Source organism: Rhinolophus sinicus, linkage group LG14, assembly GCF_036562045.2.
Source record: "Rhinolophus sinicus isolate RSC01 linkage group LG14, ASM3656204v1, whole genome shotgun sequence".
Lineage (NCBI taxonomy): Eukaryota > Metazoa > Chordata > Mammalia > Chiroptera > Rhinolophidae > Rhinolophus > Rhinolophus sinicus.
The window spans coordinates 14,183,001-14,207,220 of record NC_133763.1 but is presented as its reverse complement, the minus strand read 5'-3'; the positions used below and the strand labels follow the sequence as shown (position 1 = coordinate 14,207,220).

Below are 24,220 nucleotides of genomic sequence, written 5' to 3'. Positions count from 1 at the left end.
ACCGGCTCCTCCCAATTCGTGGATTGAAGATAAACCAACACAAATTATCCATGATAAAACAACTTAACAATGACTTCATTTTATTCAATTCCATTGAACAAATGTTTATTGAATATCTACTAATAGTAAAACTCTTTGCGAGACATTAAGAGAAAAGAAAGACAAGTGTATTTCCAAGTGTGGAGTGTTCCTAAGGAAACCAGTGGAAATGACTGTACAAATAATTACAATTCAAGGCAGTACTATAAACACACCTGACATATGCATGTCTAAGTGTATAAAATCTCTAAAAAGTGTTCAGACATTCTCTAGTTTCCAATTTGGGTAGCTAGATCCCCATTTTTCACCAAAACAATGCATAAACCCTTGGTCCCTGCAATTAGATTACAAATAGCTTTTGATTATCTAAGTCCTGATTAATAGAGTGCCTATATAATTTATCACCCAAACAAGGACACTTTGAGACTGAAAAGGTATGCTATTAATAATCATGCCAAGCCAATAGGAACAAAATGGGATTGTCCCAGGCAAACAGAGAGGGACACAGGGTCACCCTATTGATTACCTAGTTTCAGTATAACTAACACAATATCGTTCCCCTTTTTCTGCTTCTTCCTGCTACCTGCCTTTAGTAGGCCATTTTGTTTTTTCTTATGTAGTATTTCATGACGGACAAACCAGGAATAAAATAAGACTGTGTCAGATCCATCAGTTTTACACAAATAAAGACTGAATGGAAGATTGTTTAATGAACACCTAAGGGCCAGGTACTGTACGAAGTGCTGGAGATACAGAGATACGAACAATAAATTTCTTGTCCATATTTTACTTCAACAAAATTGGGAGAGCTTATATATATTCATAAAAATTTTAAATAATAATTATTTTAAACATTTTTATTTTATTATTCTAAAGTATATTTTAATTAACATTAAGTATTTTTACAAATACAGGCTTTAAAAACACTGAAGTGCATATAGTACGATATTAAGAGGAGGGAGCAGTGAAATCATTCTCCTGCAAATGACTTTAATTCAATTTTCCCATTCATGAGTCATGATGAATTCCTCCGGAATGCCCCTTACTACTTCCTGCCTCCTTTCCACTTCTCCTTTTACTTTTCTTCTCCAGGTCCAACATAGAAGATTATGGAGAGAGAAAGGGAGTAAGCCATGCAGTCAAGGTTATAAGGGCATGGAAAAGGTTGGTGGGAGAGAAAGTCATCCAGTGTCTGCATGTCTCATCTCAAATCCAGGTTAAAATGGCAAAAAAAAAAAAAAAGAAAGAAAGAAAAAGAAAAAGTGCAATGAGCTACATCAAATTGAAAAGAAGCACCAAAATCATGTCCTTCAGGAACTCTTATGGAGATTTGTTAAATTATATGCATAATGGGGTCAAATTTAAGGAAGAAAAATAGTCTAGCAAAACCAGAAAAGGCAGAAAGGTAACGCTCTACAGAAGCAACAGTCATGGGAGCAGGAGGGAGCATATTCAAAACAGAGCATATAGGACAAACTCAAATGTCTACAAGAACAGGCAGGTGATGTGAATGAAGGATGTGATCCAGGAACTAGATGGTCAGGAGCACATTATGGAATGGTGTGGACTGTGGTAAATTGCAGAGCTGTGCTCTAGCTAAAAGTGGCAGCAGCTACTCAGCAAGAGCCAACTGATTGCTATGTGAAACCTTGGAAGAAAAACTTAAAAAAAAAAAAAAAAAAAAGCTTTTAAAAATCTCATTGTTTAGTGTTGGCAATGAAGTTCAATGAAAAGCTATGTGCACGAAAGCTGGGCCTCGGGGATGCCAGTCTAAGACTTCTGCAAGAAAATCTTTTACTGGCACATGGCTGCAGAAAAGCATAAGGCTTTTCCTCCTGTTTCCAGGCATATTTGCTTTTGCCTCACATCTGATCCTTTTAAAAAGAAAACCTATTAAGAGGAGTATTTGCATGTATGTGTGAGTATAATATGCAGACTTGGAGCTGTTTTAAGCATATGAAATAAGTGTTTATCATGTGGTTTTAAAAATGCATTCTAAAAAATGTATTCTATGATGCAAATGTGGAAAATTGCCATATTAACAATTAAAATGAGGTTGAATCGTACTTAAAAGTCAAGTTGACTTCAAGAATTTGACAATTCTCAATTTTTTCCCTATGCTCTACTTTCAGTTAAACAAAATTCCATTTCTATTCATTCATTCAACAAACATTTATGGAGCACCCTATGTACTAGGCTCTACTCTAGGTGTCAGGGGTACAAGACAGACAAAACTCCCTGTCTTCATGGAACTTACATTCTAGTGGGAAAGAGGGCAATAATGAAACTTAGGAAACAATTATACCATACACATAGGGTAGGAATATAGGAAACTTGACAATAGAAGTGGGATTCAGGTTCAGAACTTTCAGTTCAACCGTGAAGAACGCCTAAAACTAAAATATGATCAGATTCGTGTTTTGAGACATCTTAAAATATCAAATGCTAAAAAGAAATCATTCACCAACCTTGTTTCGGAATTTGACATAAAATGTTTAGATCACTGGAAGATAAAATGAGGAAGTGAATTAGTAAGTGTATGATATAGAAATAAGAGTGCAAGGGCTTACTACAATCATTATATTACCATTGTTATATTATTTAACTGTTTTATAAAGTTGATAAAATATTGTGTGTGTTTTTAATTTAAGTAGTAAAGAAAAGTATAAAGAAAAAACTCATCCAGAAATAGCTATTGTTAGTATGAGACAAATTTCATCTCGTATATGTAAAATGGAAAGATGGATGGATGGATGGATGGATGGATGGATGGATGGATGGATGGATGGATGGATGAAAAGACTGGCTTTTAATAACTGGGGTCACACTACATGTCCATAGTGTTACAAAACATATCCAGGGTTAAAATCTTGCCTCTGCCACTTTCTAGTGAGTGACTTACCACACTGTCTCAACTTCCCCATTTGATAAAGAAGATGCTCCTTACTCATAGTATTTTTGTAGATATTAAAGGAAGTAATCCATATACAGCACATAGAACAGTGTATGGAACATACTAAAGGCTCAGCAAATGTTAGTTGTTATTAACTGTTCCATTAATCCATTAATAATATTGGTTTAATCCTAAAATTATTTTTTTAATTCTGCTTTCTCCCTTTCCTTTTCAATCTGTTGTTTCATCATCACCTTTGAGCTATTTATTTTCTTATTAGGTTATTCTTAAGTGGGAGGTGCTCATGGGGAATTTTTTCAGTTCCTTGACAATGCACTCAGGGATCATTTCTTTTCCTCCCCTTCTTCTTCTTCCTCTTCCTGTTCCTTGCCTAGCTGCCGTGCTAGCCCTTCTCACGTTGCTCATACTTAGCCGCTCGTCTCTGTTTTCTATTTACTCTCATATGACATACGCCACTTCCCTTTGACCTATCTTCTGTACCATCTGTGTTGTCTTTCTCTTCTTCACACCAATCCTGACTATTTAGTGTTCTGTGCATCCAAGTAGGGCATGGGAGAAGGACAGCGGAACCGAGGCTCTGCACAGTCTTAGCTGGGCCACTGGCTCTCTGCTTCCACTTCCTAGATTTGAGAAAATTATCTGCAGTACTTGCATTCATGCTACTTAGTGAAGGAAAGGGAAGAATCTCATTTCTGCAGAAATGCTCTTTACTTCAGATCATTTCCCCATGCAACGCAGCCTGGGGGACTTCACCACCATCTGACTCTGCCGCCATTTTCCACTCTTTCATTTTTCCCGTAGTCATTTCTCCCAATTCCTCTCCAGAGAATCTCAGTTCAGTTCACACTAACCCTGTAAGGTTCTAAATTACACTTTCAAGCCCCTTCACTTGCTTTTCTAACAAACAGTGCCATCTTCTGCAAGGAAAAGTCATGCAAGAAAAAGGATGATTTGTCTTACTTGTCCCTGAGAGGAAAGCAAACTTAGAAAGAAACCAAATAACAGTGAATAGTTAACAATGAACGGAACATCCTCTAAATTGATTATATGGAAATATTAGGAGTTATATTGACAATCTTTAATAATATGTCAACTATGCAAATTATGTAACTATTTATACATTTACTTATTTATATACAGTATGAAGAAATACATTAAAATACCTTAGTATTATTGTTAGATTGCAGGATTATGGAAGATTTTTGTTTTCTAAATTTTCTATAATTTTCAAACTTTTTAGATTACATTACTTAGGCTAACTAAACAGAATTCAGAAAGCATTAAAGAAAAAAATAATTTTGTAGCATTTTCAAATGCAAAATAAGACAGAAACATACTTAGAAACATACTTAGAAAAAAACAACCCTCTCACACCAAGGCTAAATCTTAATACCCTGTTCCCCCAAAAATAAGACCTTGCCAGCCAATCAGCTCTAATGCATCTTTTGGAGCAAAAATTAATATACAACGCAGTCTTATTTTACTATAATAGAAGACCAGGTCTATATAATATGATATGATATGATATATGATATGATATGATACGATACGATATGATATGATACGATACGATATGCTCCAAAAGACACATTAGAACTGATTATTTTTGGGGTCTTATTTTCTGGGAAACATGGCATGGTTCTTACAATACAAAAGCTCACACATTTATTTTTACTAACATAGGCATCATAACCCACCAAATATCAACAAGAAAAGCCTTTTGTGCGACAAAGTCAATTCTCCAAAATTGTGTGATGATGACTTTGGTGAAAACTAACAGATCTGCTGGTATAACCTCCTCTCCATTTGTCATTCAGCTAGTTATTTGTTCTTTCAAAGGACTGTTTTTACCCTAAGGGCCAATTTCATTTAAAAAAAAAAAAAAAAGAAGAAGAAGAAGAAGAAAGAAAATATGCAGATGAATTTTATGCTCTTCCTGCCTTCTTCCACCTCCTGAAAATGAAGGCAAGCAGTGCTAATGCTTTACCTTTTAGGGGTAGTACAGATTGCCCCCACAAAAATGAAAATTTTAGACTATGCCTGGTCATAAAGAAAACTCCTGCTTGCTCAAAGAAAGGCATAAAATCAGGAGTTGACAGAGATTCTCATTCAGGAAAGAATTGTCACCATTTTTGCTGCGCTCCGGCCAGAACAACATATGGCAGCCCAGCTGACAAATATAATCTTTTCCTCTTTTTTCCCATTTCACATGCACATTTCATTTGTGGAATATTAAAACTTCACACAAAGTGCCTGTTAACCCCTTGGCACCACAGCATCCCTTGTCTGGGGTATGCTATTTCCCAGAATCCTCCCCTCCAGCTGTGAAAGGGTTAAGGCCAATATAGAGAGAAGGTGGTCAGAGGCCTCTGACTATCTTCCATGCCTCCATTAGGAAGGGATGACTCGCAGTGTTTTCAGGCAGAGTTGTCTTTATGTTAAAAAATTTATAGCTTCCTGGCTTCTATATAAACTGCCCTGTTACCCAGCATCCCAGAGCCTTTCAGTTCCCAAACCAGAGGTTTTTCAGAAGCAGCTGCACTTACATCCTGCTGTCCACGGGGCCAAAGGCAGACCCACTCCCCACTCCACATCACATTGCTGGCCCTCATCCTGAAGGAAAACAGCATGCACACGTGATTTAAATAGAAAAGACAACTTTGCTCACTTGTCCACCTCCCTCCCCAGAGAGAAGCATCGGTTCAGGTTTACACATCTCTGCTGACAGAGTCAGTGTAGGAGGCCAGCTCACACTCACCCACATGACACTGCAGAACCCCTCCCTCTGCCCCCCAGACCCCAGGCAGCTCACACACACTTCCAGTGAGATGTGTCACTGTATGATTTCTCTTTCCATTTGCTCCTTCATATTTTGTTTAGGAAAATTGCCTAGTGTAAAATAAGGCACTCAATATGTATTTGTTGAATAAATTTCAAGCATACAAAAAAGCAGAAAATAATGCAAGGCATATGCGCATTGATTTATCACTGAGATTAAGCAGATGATGCCATTTTGCCATATTTTCATCAAATGACTCTCTCTTAAAAAAAAAAAAAGTTTCAAAAGTACCTGACCTCACTCTGCATTCTTTCTCTGAAAGGGCTGCACATTTCTCCCTTTTAAATGTCCTAATACACATGCATGCGTCCATAAAATACATACAAGTATACTTCTGGTCTGTCCCTTTAATATTTTCCATGAATAACATCATGCTGTACATACATTTACATACGTTTTGCACTTAACATTCTGCTTCTTTGTACAATTTATTCATGTTGATTTCTGCAGATCTAGGTCACAATTTTATATGTTATGTCATTTCCCGTAATTTCAGTAGACAAAACTTTACACATTCCCCTACTAAGGAACAATTAGATTATTCCATGTCTTTGCTATCATAAACAAGCTTGCTTTAAACACTCTCGATCGTGTCTCCTTATACACGGGAGCCATATGTGCTCCAGGTGGACACCAGGGCGTAGAGCAGCTGAGACCTGAACTGCATCATCTGTTTGACTAGACTGACAAATTGTCTACCAAAGTGATTATATCAGTTCTTGTCCCCATCAATTGTAAAAGTTCCTGTTTCCCCACTTTCTTGCCAACATTTGGTACAATCAAACTTAATAATTTTGGCCAAACTGGTATGTCGGTGATACCTTTTTTTTTTAATATCGTTTTCCGATCCCTTATTGTTAGTGAGGTAGAGAAGCTTATTAGACATGTGTTTTATCTTCTTTGCAAATTGCCTTTGCCTATTTTTCTTTTAGATTGTTTGCCTTTTATTGACTTGAAGAAGTTTTCTATAATATAAATATTATCATCTTCTCCAAACCAGTCAATAGCTTATCTTTATACTTTGTTTTTTGTATCATTTTTGCCATATGTAAAAAGGTTTTATTGTTATTGTTACTGAATGTAGTCAAATTTATCCTTGTTTATGAATTGTACTTCTTGTGTCTTATATAGGAAGTTTTTCCCATACCATAATCCTAAAAAAAAAAAAAAATTCACTCCTATATTTTCTTGTACAGTCAGTTTGGCTATAGTGTTTGTTTTGAAAATACAAATTTGTTCCAAGAAAATTGATATAATAAAAAAAAATATGAACATAGCACAAATTTCCAATTTGCTTATGTGCAATTCTGTCAGCAAGAAACACTAGGTGAATGCAGAGAACAGGAAGTAGCTTAACCAAGCTGTACAGGAATACGCAAAACGCACCTCAAACGTCTACCAGCTACCTCAGTTCACAGGTATGTTACAGGCCACTCCCATCCACATCTGGTGTCACAACTTTCCATGACATTTCAGATAAGCTCTTTCCACAACTGCACAATAACTCACCAGCAGAAACTCTTCTGATATCCGCTCCACAAGCAACCTTTCAGGTTTCTTCAAGGTAAAGAGCCATGTTTATGTCAGTATTTATGTCTTTTGTAACCATTTAACATAAGAAAAGCTGTGTTTCCCGTTTTCTCCCCTATCTCTCTTTTTTGTGTATCAATGATGACATTTTCTTTAAAAAAAAAATTTATGAATTTTTTGAGCATTGTTCCCCTAATTTCATTTCTCCCCTAAGCCCTGTGCTTTTCTATCGTGAGATTTTTGTATGATGGAGTGATTTTTAGGAACACATAGTTGTTTCATCTAGATATTTAATTCATCTGCAATTTACTTTTATGAATATTGTACTATTGAGATCATTTTCTTAAATAAGAAACACTACCTAGCCTCCATTTTATTATGACATGTTTTGTGTGTGTTTTTTACTTTTCTTGTCTCAATTTCATTAGCTAGGACATCCAGAGAAAAGTTTGATCAAGACTGAGACCAATGATACCTGTAAATTTTAATGCTTCTCAAGTTTCATGATTTAAAATATTTGCAGATTTTGGGAAGATATATTTTCTTAGGAAAAGGAAATTCTCTTTTATTCATAGTTTGCTAAACAAGATTACCATGAATCACTTGAATTTTATCAGATACTCTTCCTATTTTCTTTTTTAATCTCTTAATGTGGTGCTTTATAATAATGGCTTTGTTTAATGTTAAACTTTGTCTTTTTGAGATAAATCCAAATTAACTATGAAATAGATACATGTGGTTGATATTTATGTGTGTTTGTAAGTGTGTTATGAATTATATAGCACATGTATATTTTTCTGATAGTTTTATTTCAGTATAGTTTACAAAAATAAAATTTAATCATTTCAACTGTACAGTCTGAGGAGTTGGGGAAGATGTACGCATATATAGTCATGTATCATAATCAAAACATTCCATAATCAGCCAAATTTTTGTCTTCCTCCAATTTTACCATGAGGTGTCTTACTGTGGTTTTCTTGAACTTTATCTTACATGAAGCTCATTGAGCTTCTGGAAACTGTAAGTTAATGTTCTTGACCAAATTTTGGAAAATTTCAGCCTTTATTTCATCAGATAATTTTTCTACGTATTTCTGTCTTCTGGGACTGTAATAACATGTATATTGGAATTACTGATATTAAAGCTTGAGTCTGTTCATTTTTCTTTCAATTTTTTTCTCTTTGTTTTTTGGATTGGGTCATTTCTATTAAAGCATCTTCAGGTTCATTGATTCTTTTCTGCGATATTTCAAATATTTTTTTTAGTCCATCTGGTGAATTTTTTTTACTTCAGTCATTATAATTCTCAGTTCTAAAATTTCCATTTGGTTTTCACAGTTTTCATTGAGATTCCCTATTGGTGTTCTAATTTTTATCATGTTTTGCTTTAATTCTTTGAACAATGCTTTAATGGTTTAATCAACTTCTTTAAATATATTTCTAAGATTTTCTTTGAAGTTTTCATTTACTAATCTAATATCTAGGCCCACTCACAGTAGGTTTCTATTAACTGTATTTTTTCCCCTTGAGTCGGGGTTACAATTTCCTATTTCTTTGGATCTCTTGGAAGTTTGGTCAAAACTCAAAATTGTACATAATATATTAGAGAGACTATGGATTCTGTTTTGTTCTGACGTCTGGCAGTTAACTTCCTGGATTCTAACTAAAGAGTCTGCCCCTCCTATGGTAGATAGTTACTGCTGTCTGTGATCACTTTTTTCTTTCAGCTTCTGATTTTTAGCCTGGCTCCCTAGCCATCTCCCCTATGCCTGAGTAATTTAGTGATCAGCCATGGATTTGGGAAGAGATATGCTCTACCTCAGTTTTGTGCTGTGTAGGGAACTCAATCTGTCAAAATCTCAACAAACACTCTCACCACAAGCAGGCTTGCCTTTCCAGGATAGACCTCTATTTTTGCCTGCTTTTTCTCTGGGCACTTGGGGGAATTTTCATTTATATGCAACTCCCATTCTCTTGAGAAGGGAGAAGGGCTGCAAATGGATAATGACCGACCATGCCTACGTGATGAAGCCTCCACAAAATGCCCAAAGTGCAGAGTGCAGAGAGGTTCCAGGTAGGTAATCACGTGGAGGTGCTGGGAGAGTGGTGAGCCAAGGGAAGGGCCTGGAAAGCTCTGCCCCGTCCCGCATACCTCACCCTATGCAGCTCTTCCGTATGGATGTACATTTATATCCTTTATCACATCCATTTACAATAAACCAGTAAATGTAAATGAACTGTTTTCCTGAGATACGGGAGTTGCTCTAGCAAATTAATTGAACTTAAGGACAGGGTCATGGAAACCTCTGTTTTATAGCCAATTGGTCAGAAGCACAGGTGACAACCTGGACTTGTAATTGGTGTCAGGGGTGGAGAGGGACAGTCTTCTAGGACTGAGCCCTTAACCTGTGGGATCTGACACTATCTCCAGGTAGACAGTGTCAGAATTGATTTAAATTGTAGGACACCCAGCTGGTGTCACAGAGAATTGCTTGTTGTGGGGAGAGGAAAAAAAACCATACATTTGGTAACCAAAGGTGACAGAAGTGAAGTGTTCTATATAAAAGTAAAGAGTCTTACTAAAAATATCTTTATTTTCCCCCCAATCTTGATTTATATTTTTGATATGTATTAAATTCTAAGTTGACAGTTTTGGGACAGTGTTTCGAAGATGATATTCCACGGTCTTCTGCATTACACTGCTAATCATCAGAAATCATCTTTCAGTTTAACCTCTCTTCCTTTATAGAAAATCTGTCTTTTCTCTCTAGCTACTTTTATAATCTTCTCTTTGCCTTTGGTGTTGGTTCTGCAGATTCACTGTGATATATTTATGTGGATGCATTTTTATTAATCTTGCTTGGAATATGTTGTATTTCTTGAATTAGTAGCTTCACATCTGCATATTAATTCTGGAAAATTCTTAGCCTTTGTCTTTTTGAATATTGCCTTGTCTCTTTTAGTCTCCTTTTCTGGGACTCCTATGAAATTTCTGTTGAGCTTTCTAATTCTATCCTCCATAGTTTCGAGACTTCCTTTCATATTTGTACCTATTTGTATAGTCAAGCCATGTTCTGGTTAACTGAACTGTTTCATTTTCTGGTTCAAATATATCTTTAGTTTGCTAATTCTTTCAATTCTTTCTTCCATTTTGTTTAGTTATTCTAATAACTTATCAGTGGATTTAACTGATTATTGTTGTTTTTTCTGGTGATTTGAATCGTGCTAATCTTCCCCCACAAGCCTACAGGCTCCATGAGAGTGAGGACAGGGTCTCACAATTATATCTCCATTACACATCACAGAGCTACCCACCTGCAGATTCAAACCAATATAACATTGTTAAAAACGAACAATAAGCCAACAATTGAGTTTTGACTTTAATAGGTTAATTTAACAGGCCAAATATAAACGTCTAGCTCAAATCTCTCCTTTGAACCTCATATTCAGATGTCTGAAGACTTGCTAGAGGAGTAAGCTTAGATGTCGCATAAGCACCTCAAACATGTCCAAAATTGAAATCTTGATCCTCACACCAACCAATCAAATTAATTCATCCTCTAGTCTTCCATTTTAGTAAATGGTCCTTTCCTCCACATTATCATCAAAGACCCATAGAGAATCATACTTGATTCCTATATTTCCCTTTCCATCTCTCCACATTAAGTATATCATCAACTGCTGTCAATTCTTAATCCCATATACTTCTCTTTTTCTCCAGTGCAACCACTATGGCCCAAACAACCACGTCTTCTCTTAACTTCTGCAATAGACTTCTATCTTGTCTTCTGCTTCTACCTCTCCCCTTCTAATTCATTCTCCATATAACAACTACAGTACTCATTATTTTTGAATTAAGTTATTTTACTCCCCTGGTTAAAACTCTTCAGTGGCTTCCCATTACATTTTAGAAAACAATGCAAATGCTTTCCATGGCCCCTACCTTGTGTAATGCGTTCCCTGCTGCCCTCCTAAACTCATCTCATATTATTTTCTGCCTTTCTTACTCATTGTGCTGCAGCATACCAACCAGCTTTAGGTTCCTTGAGTCACCAAGCTCTTTTCTAAATTTAAACATGGTGTCCCCAGGCCCCAAATGCTTTTACTCCTGCAACCATGCTCTCTCCTTTACATCTTTGGTCTCAACCAAAATGTCACTTCTTCCATGGTTTAAATGGGACCTCCAAGAAGAGGTCTTTTCTGAAACCCTATTTAAATGAGGTTTTCTTCATTGTCATCTCTGTGGGCCACCTACAGTTTCTATTGAAGTTCATCAGTGTAATACATTAGCCTGTGCCTAGACATAAGGTGCAGCACTGAAACAAACTTGTGAAAGAAAAACATTGCCGACAACTCAATATTTCTTAGCTAAACCTTTCATTCATTTTTAATTTGAATATATTTTAAGTTCTTGATAGTGTTCATTTTATAGATGGCTACATTGTTAAAATTACCAAGATTTTTGATGAAAAAGTTCACAGAATTTTAATGTTGTGTGGATCAAAGCCTTTGCAGTAGAGCCTGCAATGATAAAATAAGAAGACATATCATGGCTTGCTCAAGTCTAGCCATATTCCATGATAGAAATCTAATGCAAAGAACACAAAGTGAGTTAAAAACTAGATCCTATTTTCAGCAAATTAAACATTTTATTAATTTGAACACATTTGACCTTTACTGTTTTCTCCCAATTTCTTGTATGAGAGAAAAAGAAGGAAAGGAAAACTTAGTTGAAAACCAGTGATTATAATGATCACACATCTGCTCAAGCAGCTTGACAGCCAAATCAGTATCTCCCACCCATATATTAATCCTCAGGAATCTGGATTAACAAAGTCACATTTGTTGGGGGTTTTGCCCATTAAACTTTTTTGCAAGTGTGTTGAGTTTTGTGGTAGGTTGGGTCTGTTGCTCACAGGAAAGGCAGTGAAGGAGCCAGTCCTGCAACACCTTCAACCACACTCTCACCAGGCCCGGAAGTTGTAGATTTACATATAGGATCACATGCAGCTCTGTCTGCCTCCTACAGTCTCATTTTAGACCTATTGCCACATTGTACTTATTAAATAGTGTCTCCTTTCACACTCAAAATTATAGCAGTTTGGACAACAATGTGTATGGAAACCCACGCATGCCAACTTAGAAACTATGTTCTAACTCGATGCCTGGTGTGAAAACGTTAACATTTTTTCAGAAAGAAGCCGCCAACCAATGCTATGCCTTTACAAAAGCAGAAAGTCACCTTGGAGATCATCCTTTTTCATTGATCTGTACAGATGAATGGCCTCTTTGTGTTTAGCACATATAAATTGTGAAGTCACTCATACCCCTGGAGGAGAGGTAAAACGGGACACATTCTAGCTTGTGATACTATCACTCTGGTGCTCCTCAGTAGACACAGCTGGCTACCAAGGCAGCAGGCAAATTTATATGAAGATTCAGGGGTCTTCTAGGGAGAACAGAGATGAAAATTCTGATCTCTTCCTTGTGTAGTTTCAATCTCATTTTACTTCTTTGATGGGTTAAAATATTTCTAGCTGAGGATTGCTGGCAGGGAAAACACAAACAAACAAAGAGGTCCCCAGAAGAAATATACTGTATGGGATCAACAGTCTAGATTGGGGACCTAGAATCAAAGTCAAGGCCTAGAAGTTCATGAGTGAGAAGGTAGTTGCCAGACATTTGCATGATGTATTTTGGGAATGTTGGTAGAGTGTGTAAATTCAGAGCTTTAACCATGAAAACCTAACGGGCAGTGGGAGAGGACAGACTAACCTGGGCGACATCAGCTTTCAGCATCTACAATTAAGAGCCATCCAGAACTGAATCCGACTAGTGGGCTGAGAAGAATTTCCAGTTCTCTCCTTGTAAGCACAAGTCACCACTTGAGACAGAGTAAATGTCTAGAGTTCTTGGATAATTCGGCGTCAAGGAAAACCACAAGAGGCAGAAAATGGATTTCCTGCTAACATGAGCAACTAAAGGGATTTGATAATTAATTGGGAGAATAAAAAAGATATATGACTGTACTGTTGCTCAGGAAAAAAAAGTTACCATTCCAAACCACCATAATTCATATATGAGACAGTCAGGGCACTTTCAGATGTTTGATGAATAATCAGTTAGTTGTGAGAAATGGAGAAATCCTCTCATACATGGCATCTGGAGTAGAAAGGCCACTGCTCTAACCAGCTTCCTTAACGCCCAGCTCTCAGTATCTGAATGCACGGACAGTCTGACTTAAAAGCAGCCATATGGAGAAAGAAAGGCAGTTATAGAGACATTTTCAACTCTGACAAGAAATCTGCTCTTGGAAGAAGATAAGCAAGCAAGGACTAATTAGTACGTGTAACACTGGCTCCTTAATTAAAATCTCCCTTTAGATTCAATGTATTCCATGGAATGACATTCAATAATATTGAGTTATAGTTATGAATGAGTTTGCCCAAATGTTTTCATCTTTGATTAAAATAAACATTGCCCACAGAAAAACAACCTTCCCAGGTTAAATCATCTATGAATAGAGCTTTAGCAAGTCTTTTTATTTTGGAGCTCAGGTCGCCTATGAGGACTGGTTACCACAGGGTACCCTGAGTATACACTTGTCAAAAGCAACCAAGTAAGGTCAGGTGTCCAGTACTATTGCCACACACTCCAGCAGTAAGAACACACATATACACATACATTCATACGTATACGTGCACACGAGTATATACCAACAAAAGATAGCCCTCCATTTAGAGAGCTCTAAGAGAATGAGAAACAATAAGTTTTTATTATAGCTTCACCATAAAACTGCCATGACATCTTGACACCATGATGGTCTATCTGCAATTGCTTCCACTAAAGACATTTTGTTGAGGGTAGGTAAAGAGCAAAGGAGGAAAAGAAGTAGTAACAAGCTTTGAATGAAAAGGATTTCCTTTTTCTGGAATCACTTGTTTTTGAAAAATAATATTAATGCCCAGACATTTAAGTCTACAGCTCTGTTCTACTTCACTTCCACTATTGTTCATGGTGGACCACTTTTCAGAAGAACCAGGATCCTCTGGGTCAATAGAGACAATTGTATTTGCTATTCGCCATATGGGTCCGATTTTCTGACACATTCAAGGCTGATCAGGCTTTGTTCATTGGGGCTAAAATGTAGCATCAAGAATGATTTTCTTTTGCTGGAATTATGGTTAGTTGTGAATGTGTCTAGTTAATGAGACTTCAGGATCAGGATCTATGTTTTATTAATTATTGTATCCCAAAATAAACATCTGTGAAACTGAAATTGGACTATTACCATGATCTTCTACCTAGTCTTCAGTTGTAAGCGACATAAAACCTAACCCAAATGGCTTATGCAAAGAGGCAATTTATTGGTTCATAAAATTGATAGTCTGGTAGTCGGATTAGTTTCAAGCATGGCTGAATTCAGGAGCTCAAAGAATATCATCAGAACTTGATCTCTTGGTTTAGTTCTCTTTTCTGTGTGTTGGGTATTATTCTCAGGCAATTTCTAACATTTTGAATACAAGATGGCTTCTGCACCTTTAGTTTCCTGCCCTCCCAGATGAAAGTACAGCAAAGTAAAGGAAGCCTGTTCTCTAATATCCCATGAAAATCCTTGAGACTTATTCTAATTGCGTAAGTTTAGGACTCATGTTCATCACTGAATTATTCAATATGGCCAGAAATGAGTATAGCCATCACTGGAATCAAGGCACCACCCTATTCATAGATGTCAGATTATCTGTCAGCAATTTAGCACCATTTTCCTCTTTTATGCTCTCTTCCTTACTGCAGATTTGGAAGCCTGAAAGCTCCATTGTTTGCAGGGATCCTGGTTAAGTTCTGACAGTGAGAGATTTGGAAGTCAGAGGAAACAGAGAAGCCATGTTGCTCCTGGGGTGGTGGGAGAATGGTATGTGGGCTTTGGCAGAGGGTGGATATAAAGTTCTTCTAAGTGTCTTCCTGCAAATCATTAAACTTGATGCTGCAAGTATCTGAGATCATTGCCAGAATTTCTGTGACTGTGGTGCTTTTTGATTTCCTGTCCACAAGTGACAGTTTCCCTGACACTCTCTTCCCCCATTTTGCCAATAGCATCACAAGCTTCTAATTCCTGCATTAAACCCTTCCTGCTTGAAGTTTCTAGAATGATTTCTGACTTCTACATGAACTCTTACTGATACTTCAAGTCATATGAGTTTAGAATGGAGGTTGGCGTATCCACAAACCAAATCTTTGGTTGTAAATAGAAAGGAGAATGAATGAAGAAGAGGTGGAAAACAAATGTCCACTTCACTTCCATAGCACCATCCTAATCTAGTCTATACTATTTTATACTATTCCTAATCTATTCTATTCCATAGGAATCAATCTTTGAAAACAACTTCTCAAAAAAGAACAGAAAACACGCGAATAGCATGGATTAAAAACCTACAGTAGTACCCCCTTATCCATGGGTTATACGTTCCAAGACCCCCAGTGGATGCCTGAAACCATAGATTGTACTAAAATCCTATATATACTATTGGTTTTACTATACACCCATACCTATGGTAAAGTTTAATTTATAAATTAGGTACTTTAATGATTAGCAACAATAATTAACAATAAAATAGAATAATGATAACAATATACTGTCATAAAAGTTATGCAAATGACTTTAGGACCATTACCAAGTAAGCTAAGGATGAACTGAACATAAGCACTGCTATACTGCAACAGTCGATCTGATAACCAAGAGAGCTACTAAGTGACTAACCAGAGAGGACAATGTACAGCGTGGAGACACTGGACAAAAGGATGATTTATGTCCCGAGTGAACAGAGCAGGATGACACACGATTCCATCATGCTACTCAGAATGGCACACTATTTGAAACTTATGAATTGTTTATTTCTGGAATTTTCCATTTAATATTTTCAGACCACAGTCAACCGCAGGTAACTAAAACCATGGAAAGGAAAACTGCAGATAAGGGGCATTACTGTACAGTAGCTTCCGTTGTTTACTGAACTAGGAAGAGAGATCGCATCCTGCCCTTCCTTGGCCCTTCATATTTAGGTCACACTGATCTTTCCAGCCCTATCTTTCACCATCCCTCTGCATGTCCTGCAGAAGTAATAAGAGATAAGCTTCTATTCTTGGAACATACCCTAAGCTTTCCTGCCTCCATGACTTTCTTCATGTCATTCCTAGTATCTAGCCTCTCTAGTTTCAGATTTCTATAAACCTCTTTTCACATGTCCTATAAGCTTCATATCATCTTTGCAAATATTTTTTCTCTTCCTCTCCCTTCTCCTCACCAGCATGGTTAACACTTAAAAAGCAGTTACCATGTGCCAGACATGACACTATCTCTTCACATTCAATAACCCAGTTAATCCTCAAAACCTCGGGCAGTAGGAGCTATCATTAGCCCCAACTTATATATAAGGTACCTGAGGCTTAGAGAGGTTCCACCCTTGCTCCAATGTCTGGTGACAAGTGGCAAGGCTAGCACTTGAATCCAGATCCATAATTCCCAATCAAAAGAATTCCCGTCTTCCCTGAAGGGTCTTGCAGAACTTATATTCTATCTTGAATACATTTTTAAGAAGAGTCAGTTCGTTTTCTCAGTTCTTTTGCCCAAAGACACTGGCGAAAGGCCCTCAGGCTACAAGGCTGGGATGCTTAGTCACCTGCCACTCAGCCTCCCTGTCACTAAGGAATTTCCTCTTTCTTGACTTTTCAGCCTGCTTTGCTTCTCCAAGACATCTGACTCCACTCCAGCTGGGTCTCCTCTCCTTTCACGTTCATTGTCCTGGAATCTGATAACCCTTCCTTCAGATAACCTCACATGTGCCTGACCCATGACATTTTTTTATGTAAAATACATGGAATAGCAGTTGTTACAAACTGTTTAGCAGGCAGCATATCTGAGCTAAACACAGCCAGGTAAATTTCTATTTTGATATTTAACTAAGGACTCACTTTCAACATAATTATGCCAGATAATTATGCCTGGTAGGGTCTTCCTTAGATTTAAGAATCCAAACCAAGTTTGGAAAATGAAGCAGCTCTATATGAGGCTGTCAGTTTTACGACTGTACTGTCATTGCTGCTTCTGGGTGTTAAAGAGAATGATATCATTGAATAGCGTTTCGAATGAGACCAACGAGTGCAGTAAACGCAGTACAGTGTTATTCCCTCATAGTGTTGTTATTTGACCACCAAAATCCACTTGACACTTCTGCCTGGGCAGGTGACTTCCCCAGTAGAAATACATTTCCCAGCCTGTTTTTGACTAAAGTAGAATGTAAGCGAAAGTGATATGAGCAACGCCCAATCACTTCCTTAGAGGGGATGCTTTGTCCTGGATTTATTTTCCGTACCCTTCCTGAGCTGGAACACAGATATGCTTGCAACTCAGAGATGAAGACATGCTATTTGCCAACCAACACAACTCACTTTGGGGCATTTGTACGGTCTTGTTAGGGAGAAAAATGAACCTCTATTTTATTCAAGCCACTTTAATTTTGATCCTCCTCCTTTAGAGATTTATTTAGAAATTAGGCATCTCCCTAACTAATAATAATAATACACACAGACTTCAAACAAAGAATTGTGTTCCCTTAAACTAAAACCCAGTGTAAAATTATATAACATACAGTCGATCCTCCTTACTTGCATATTCCATATTTGCAAGTGAACCTATTGCATTGAAATCTATTTGTAACCCCAAGGTCAATACTTCAGGCTCTTTCACAGTCATTCATGGACATATGCAGAGCAGAGAAAATTTGAGTTGCCCAACTTGCATATGTCCCCCACTGAGGATGAGCAAGGCGTTCTTCATTCTTCTGCCTTCTTATTTCAGCCGTCATACTGTGAACAAGTGTCCTTTTCATGGTATATTTAGTGTCACGCAGTTCACATTTTTGTACTTCTCTGAGAGAATTCTACTCTTTAAAATGGTCCCCAAGTGTAGTATGGAAATGCTGTCTTGTGTTCCTAAGTACAAGAGTCTGTGATGCACCTTCTGGAGAAAATACACGTGTTAGATAAGCTTCCTTCAGGCATGCGTTATAGGGCTGTGGGCCCTGAGTTCATGTTAATGAATCAACAACATACGCATATATTAAGTAACGTGTCTTAAAACAGAAACACACATAAACAAAGTTATATATGATTGGTTGATGAAAATGTTGTAACCAGGGGCTTGCAGGAACCTAACCTTCCATTGGTGCCAGGAGTAATGAATGGTTCAGTATTCACTAACTCATTCACTAACTCACTCGATTTATAGACCATAAATATTGTGAGAAATGAGAACGGACTGCATTTCATAGCCTTGTCCCTTATGTTGGTATTATCATGTGGTCCCATTCTAAGTGATACTTGCCGGATAAATGAAAAAAAAAAAGGAATAAAGAAAACCCACCAGCTTTCCCTATATATCTGGGGGTATGGTAAATAGCACTAATAAACAGTAAATAAAAAGTGTATTTACCTGTATTATAGACCTTTGGGGGCAATAAGACTAAGAATACAAATCAAGCACAGCCATCCTACCCTCTCCAACATACTCATGGTACAGAAATGTCAATAAGGAAGGAACACCAGGAGGCACCCAGCTCAATCCCTTTAACACAGATGAGAAAACCAAAGCCCAGGAGCCTAGGGTCACACTATTACCTGGTAATAGCACAGAGCAAAAAGCCCAGGTCTCCCAGCTCCCAGACCAGGTCTGCACAAGGCTTGCTAGGTATGGTCTTAGGAAGACAGCAGATTCTTTCTTCTGGTGCAATGAAAGAAAGTAGATGAACTGAGCACTGGGAGACGGGAAAGTTGGATGGAGAGCCAGAACCACCCGATTCTAGGTTCTATGATCCTGAATTGGGCCTGACCTGACAGTCAACCTCTAACCTTTTATGTGAGATCAACAAACAGTACTGACTTGCAAGACCTGTGTCCCTGAACTTGTCTAGTTCTCAGCAGATGAGTTTAATTCTCTGAAGAGCAAGAGCTCTGTGTTTTGAATTGAATTAAATAGCTTGACCCTCAGCTCTGCTTGCTACCCTGTTTTGATCATATAATTTTGGCATTCTTAAGTGGCCTAGTTTTAAGGACCCAAACCCTTTCCTCCAATATTATAACTTGCCCCATTGTCACCATTATGTACTGATCCCATCTAAGTAGTAATTTCTTAACTAGAATATTCTAGAGTCTTTTTGTAGCTTCTGAAGCGTGGTTATTTGATACATGGATTTTTTTTTCCCCAATGACTTTCTGTCAGAAGGTTTAAGGACACTGATTCTACTGAGAGAAATGGAGGTGCATTCCTGAAGATCAAACCAGTCTCCCCCCAGTAATGGGTGGGTGGGCAGAAAGCCTTAGAAGGTAAGTTCCTAGAGGGCAAGCACCTGCGCAATAAGCATGACTACACACAACTAACACAGGGTGGGGACTTTTAACAAATATTAGCGGACATGGTGACTTCAGCATGCTGAAACAATGTCCGCACAATGCCAAGAACATCCAGATGGACGTGGAGAACTTAGCCGCCACCACATGCTTCATCGGCACGGGTGTCTTATGGAAGCAGCCAGCATGGATCTCGGGGGCCTGGAAGAGTTGCTGGGCAAGAAGCCAGAGGGGAGAAATATTGCCAATATATGTTGAAATTAAATTAATTAACATTTCTATAGCTCTCTACATGGTATAAGGAAATTTGATCAAATATAGTGTCTCATTTAACCAAAACAACCACCCTATAAACTGATATTATCATTTGCCGCCTTTTACAGATAAAAAATTTAAGCCTCAAGAAAGTTGAGACCCGATAGCTTGTGAAAAGTGGAGCTAGGACTCACATGCTTGTCTTCTCGTGAGTCTATGAAAATGACTGAGGGCTTGCCACGTGCCAAGAACTGCTGACACCAATGAAACCATATCCTTGTACTATAATCAATATCCTCTATATAGATGTGTTATCATAGAAAGGGAAGGTAAATATAAATGAGTCGTATTGCATTACACACCTGGATTTGCATATATGTAGATATCTATATCTATGTCTTTGCTTTTCTATGTTCCTACAGAGCACTAGGAAGCAAAGAAGAAAAGTAATAGAAGTGGAGATAAGTTGGATTTATTTGAAATTCAGTGGATTTTGTTCCAGGAGGCCCTATTACTACAAACATGGGCCCAGACAGGTATCGCATACCTTCTTGGATTATCCATACCTAACAAGGCATATGCTTCAGTGAAGACAGACAATAATAATCCCATATGTTTCTAAGATTCACATGTTGACAATGTCATGCAAGTTGTCAATTTTGCATTCCTGAAAACTGTTCTAAGTAATGGCCCTCGTTTAACGGTATTGTGCTCCAGAAAGAGAGCTCTGGGTTTATTCTTGTTTCTAGAACCATTCGGGTCAATACAATTCTGTTTGCACTTTTATTCACCAATATATTTTTATTCCCTCTAGGTCATAAATAGTTATCCACAAGAGTAGCTTGATTTTAGGGGAAAAAAAAAAAAAAAGATATGCATAGAAAACAGCACTAGTTTGAAATCACCAGTTTCCACAAATTGAAAAGAGGAGAACCAAGTTTCTTCCTTCTGGAAAGAAAAAAAAAAGTTCCACCAGGCAAGAGACACCACAGCCATGTACAGCAAGGTTCTGCAGTTTCATGGCAACTAAGAGATAAAAATGAGTGACTGTGTGAAGGGTGCAGCCATTTATGTGTCTCCTGGGATAAATGTAACATGCTGAAGCCTCATATCTCAAAGCCAGATCTTATATTCAGGGTGGACAGATCTTTCTAGAACATTAGTCACCTCTCCATAACAACAACTTGTACTTCCACCACCAACAGTAGGATTATTGTCGATGTCAAGAGATATTCACAGATGTCTATACCCAGACCCCTGCCCAGAATTTAAATTCCTCCTATTCAAAAGTTTCAGAAAAAAAAAACAAGATTGTAAGTGACATCCAAGCAGCCAGATTTGGGGATGGTTAGACACTTCCTAAGCTGCAAACTATATAACTCAATAAGAACATACCATGTTTCACTGAAAATAAGACCTAACCGGAAAATAAGCATGATTTTTCAGGATGACATCCCCTGAACATAAGCCCTAATGCGTCATTTGGAGCAAAAATTAATATAAGACCTGGTCTTATTTTCGGGGAAACACAGTACGATTCATGTCGCATTTACACAAGCGTTATATTTTGAGTATCCAATGTAACATGAATTACACATATTAGAATGTCATAATTTTATATAATCATGCACATGAAATAGGTACCCTATGCCCTTCTCAGATTTTTTTTCTTTCTACCAAAGGTTTCCACGGGAAACACTACCATCATCTCTACATACTTGAAAAACACAATGTTTTACAGCAGAGGTCAGTGACGATGGCCAGTGGTCCAGTGGGCCAGCCGGCAGTTTAGTTTTGTATGGGCCATTAGCTAAGAATGGTTTTTATAGTTTTAAATAACTGTTTTAAAAAATCCAAAACACAAACAAAATACATAAGACTATGCAACAGAAACCATGTGTGGCCTGCAAAGCCTAAAATATTTACTCTCTGGCCCTCTGTAGAAAAAGTTTGGCAACTTATTTTAAATGATGAGTTGCAAATAAATACATTTAGTTTATTTCCTTTATTTCGTCTCTGTTTGTTTATTTTAAGGAGGTATATCAATATCACATACCTGAGCTCAGGGATGGAGGCTTTGGTCTCTTGCAATCAACTGTGGCTGCCTCAAGTGCTATGTACAGAACGCTGAGGCCACACTCAAGTGTGGTGGAAAGGATGTTATTATCAATTAGTGAAACCTCCATAGATGCAGAAGGGTGAAATGGGGCTCTGAGCTCCACACATTGCTCTACTTGCTTTACCTCTTAGGGAGAGATTTTTAAAGTGTAGTTATGTTTACATATGTAATCAAATATGCAAGGGTATGAAACACACGTATTAATTAATAAGACTACATGAGCCAAAAGCCAGCCCTGGCCTGGACTGTATCATGCCGCATGGTCACTGGGTGACAGCTAGCTCTGCAGAGCTGCATAAATGAAACGCTCGCACCCAGAGAGTCAGATCATTTTTTCAACTGGGCATCTCCCCAAGTGTGGGTTGCAGCTTAGATGCTCCGGAACCCCAGAAACTCTGCACTCAAGCTTCACAATCAAGCATGTAGATCATTTTAGCAAACATTCAGAAATATGGAAGGAGTGTTACAATAGACAGGGATGGCCTGGCTGGCTGCTTCCTTATAGCAAATTACACGTTTTCATGTGCCAATTCTGTTCCTCCACTTACGAAGGAAAAGAAACCAATGTCCAAAGAGAAAGGTCATTTCTTGGGTCTGCAGTTACAGATTGAGACCAGGAAGTGAATTCCTTTCACCTCTGACAAGGGCATAGACTGAAGGACCACCTTGCTGTCGTACTTCAGTTTCAAAAGCACAGCGTGGTGTATTTCTGTGGCATTGCTTCAAAACGTATTACCTCATCAATTCATTTCTGAAAAAGTCAAAATAGTGGAGGCAGTCTATTTTGCCAACACTTTGAATCAAAGCTGTTTGGAGTTCTTCAGGCACCAGAAAGCAGCATTACTTAATGAGCCTCACCCTCTCCCAGTGCTGACGCAGCTTTGGGGTTCAGAACAGAACACAACATATTCATTCACTTGTTCATTCATTCAACAAATACTAATCGAGGGACAACTAGCTGCCAGATATTCTACTCAGCTCTGGAGACACCAAAGGGATCAAAACACAGTTCCTGGACTTAAAATCCAGAAGAAGCAGTAAATGGTTACGCAAATAATTAAGGGGCAGTGTGGTAGGAAAAAGTTTAAGGAAAAGTTTAAGATTCCGTGAGAGCACGTAGGAGGGGGTCCCTTAACCCGTCCTGCGGGGACAGAAGTCAGGAAAGGCTTTCCAGAGGGGTTGAGGCCTCTAGTGAGCTCTGAAAGATGAGAAACTGGACAATATGACGACTTCCACAGGCACGCATGTGCTTGGAGCGTAAAATAGGTAACACACTCTGGATCTCCAGGGAGTAGCAGGGACTTTGAGAGGCGCGTGATACACACGAGATAGCTTAGGGTAGGATGGGAGACAGCTCTTGGAGCAGCAGGGACTGGGCCACACCCAGTTATTTAGGGCCGATCAACTTAATTGTACACTTGTGTATGCTCTCTTCAAGAGACCTGTTTTTAAGGTTGCGACGTAAAGATAATTGCATACCATAAAGACATAAAACAAGACTATGACAAAATCTGGGGAGAGTGTGAGTTTCAAGGACTCCTTCTATATTAGTTTGCTAGAGCTGCCATAACAAAGAACCACACACTTTGTGTCTTAAACAACAGAAATGTATTGTCTCACATTTCTGGAGGCTAGAAATCCAAAATCAAGATGGTGACAGGGTCAGTTGCTTCTGAGGACTGTGACGAATAATCTATTCCATGCCTCTCCCATAGCTTCTGGTGGTTTGCTAGCAATCTTGGAAATTTCTTGTAGATGGTATTCTTCTCGTGTTTCCACATGATTTTCCATCTATACATGTCTTTTCCTCTTCACATGATGTTCTTTTTATAAGAGCACCAGTCATATTGGATTAGGGGCCTAGCCTACTCCAGTATGACCTCATCTTAACTAATCACATCTTCAATGACCCTACTTTCAAATAAGGTCACAGTCTGAGGTACAGGGGGTGAGAATTTCAAAATATGATTTGGGGGGTTGGCACAATTCAATCCATAATACCCTTATATAAGACAGAGTAAGGGAACTTCCTTCCTGCTTTTCTCCACAAAGCAATAGCAGCAATGACAATCTAATGGAGCCAAGAACTCAGGGTGCCAGAGTGGGAGGGACAGGGAACTATG

General features: G+C 38.1%; 1 long non-coding RNA gene across 1 annotated transcript in view; it reads right to left on the bottom strand.

Moving 5' to 3' along the window:
• The window catches only part of LOC141568688 (uncharacterized), a 508,036-nt gene that overhangs the window by 270,001 nt on the left and 213,815 nt on the right, over positions 1–24,220 (bottom strand). The window lies entirely within an intron of this gene.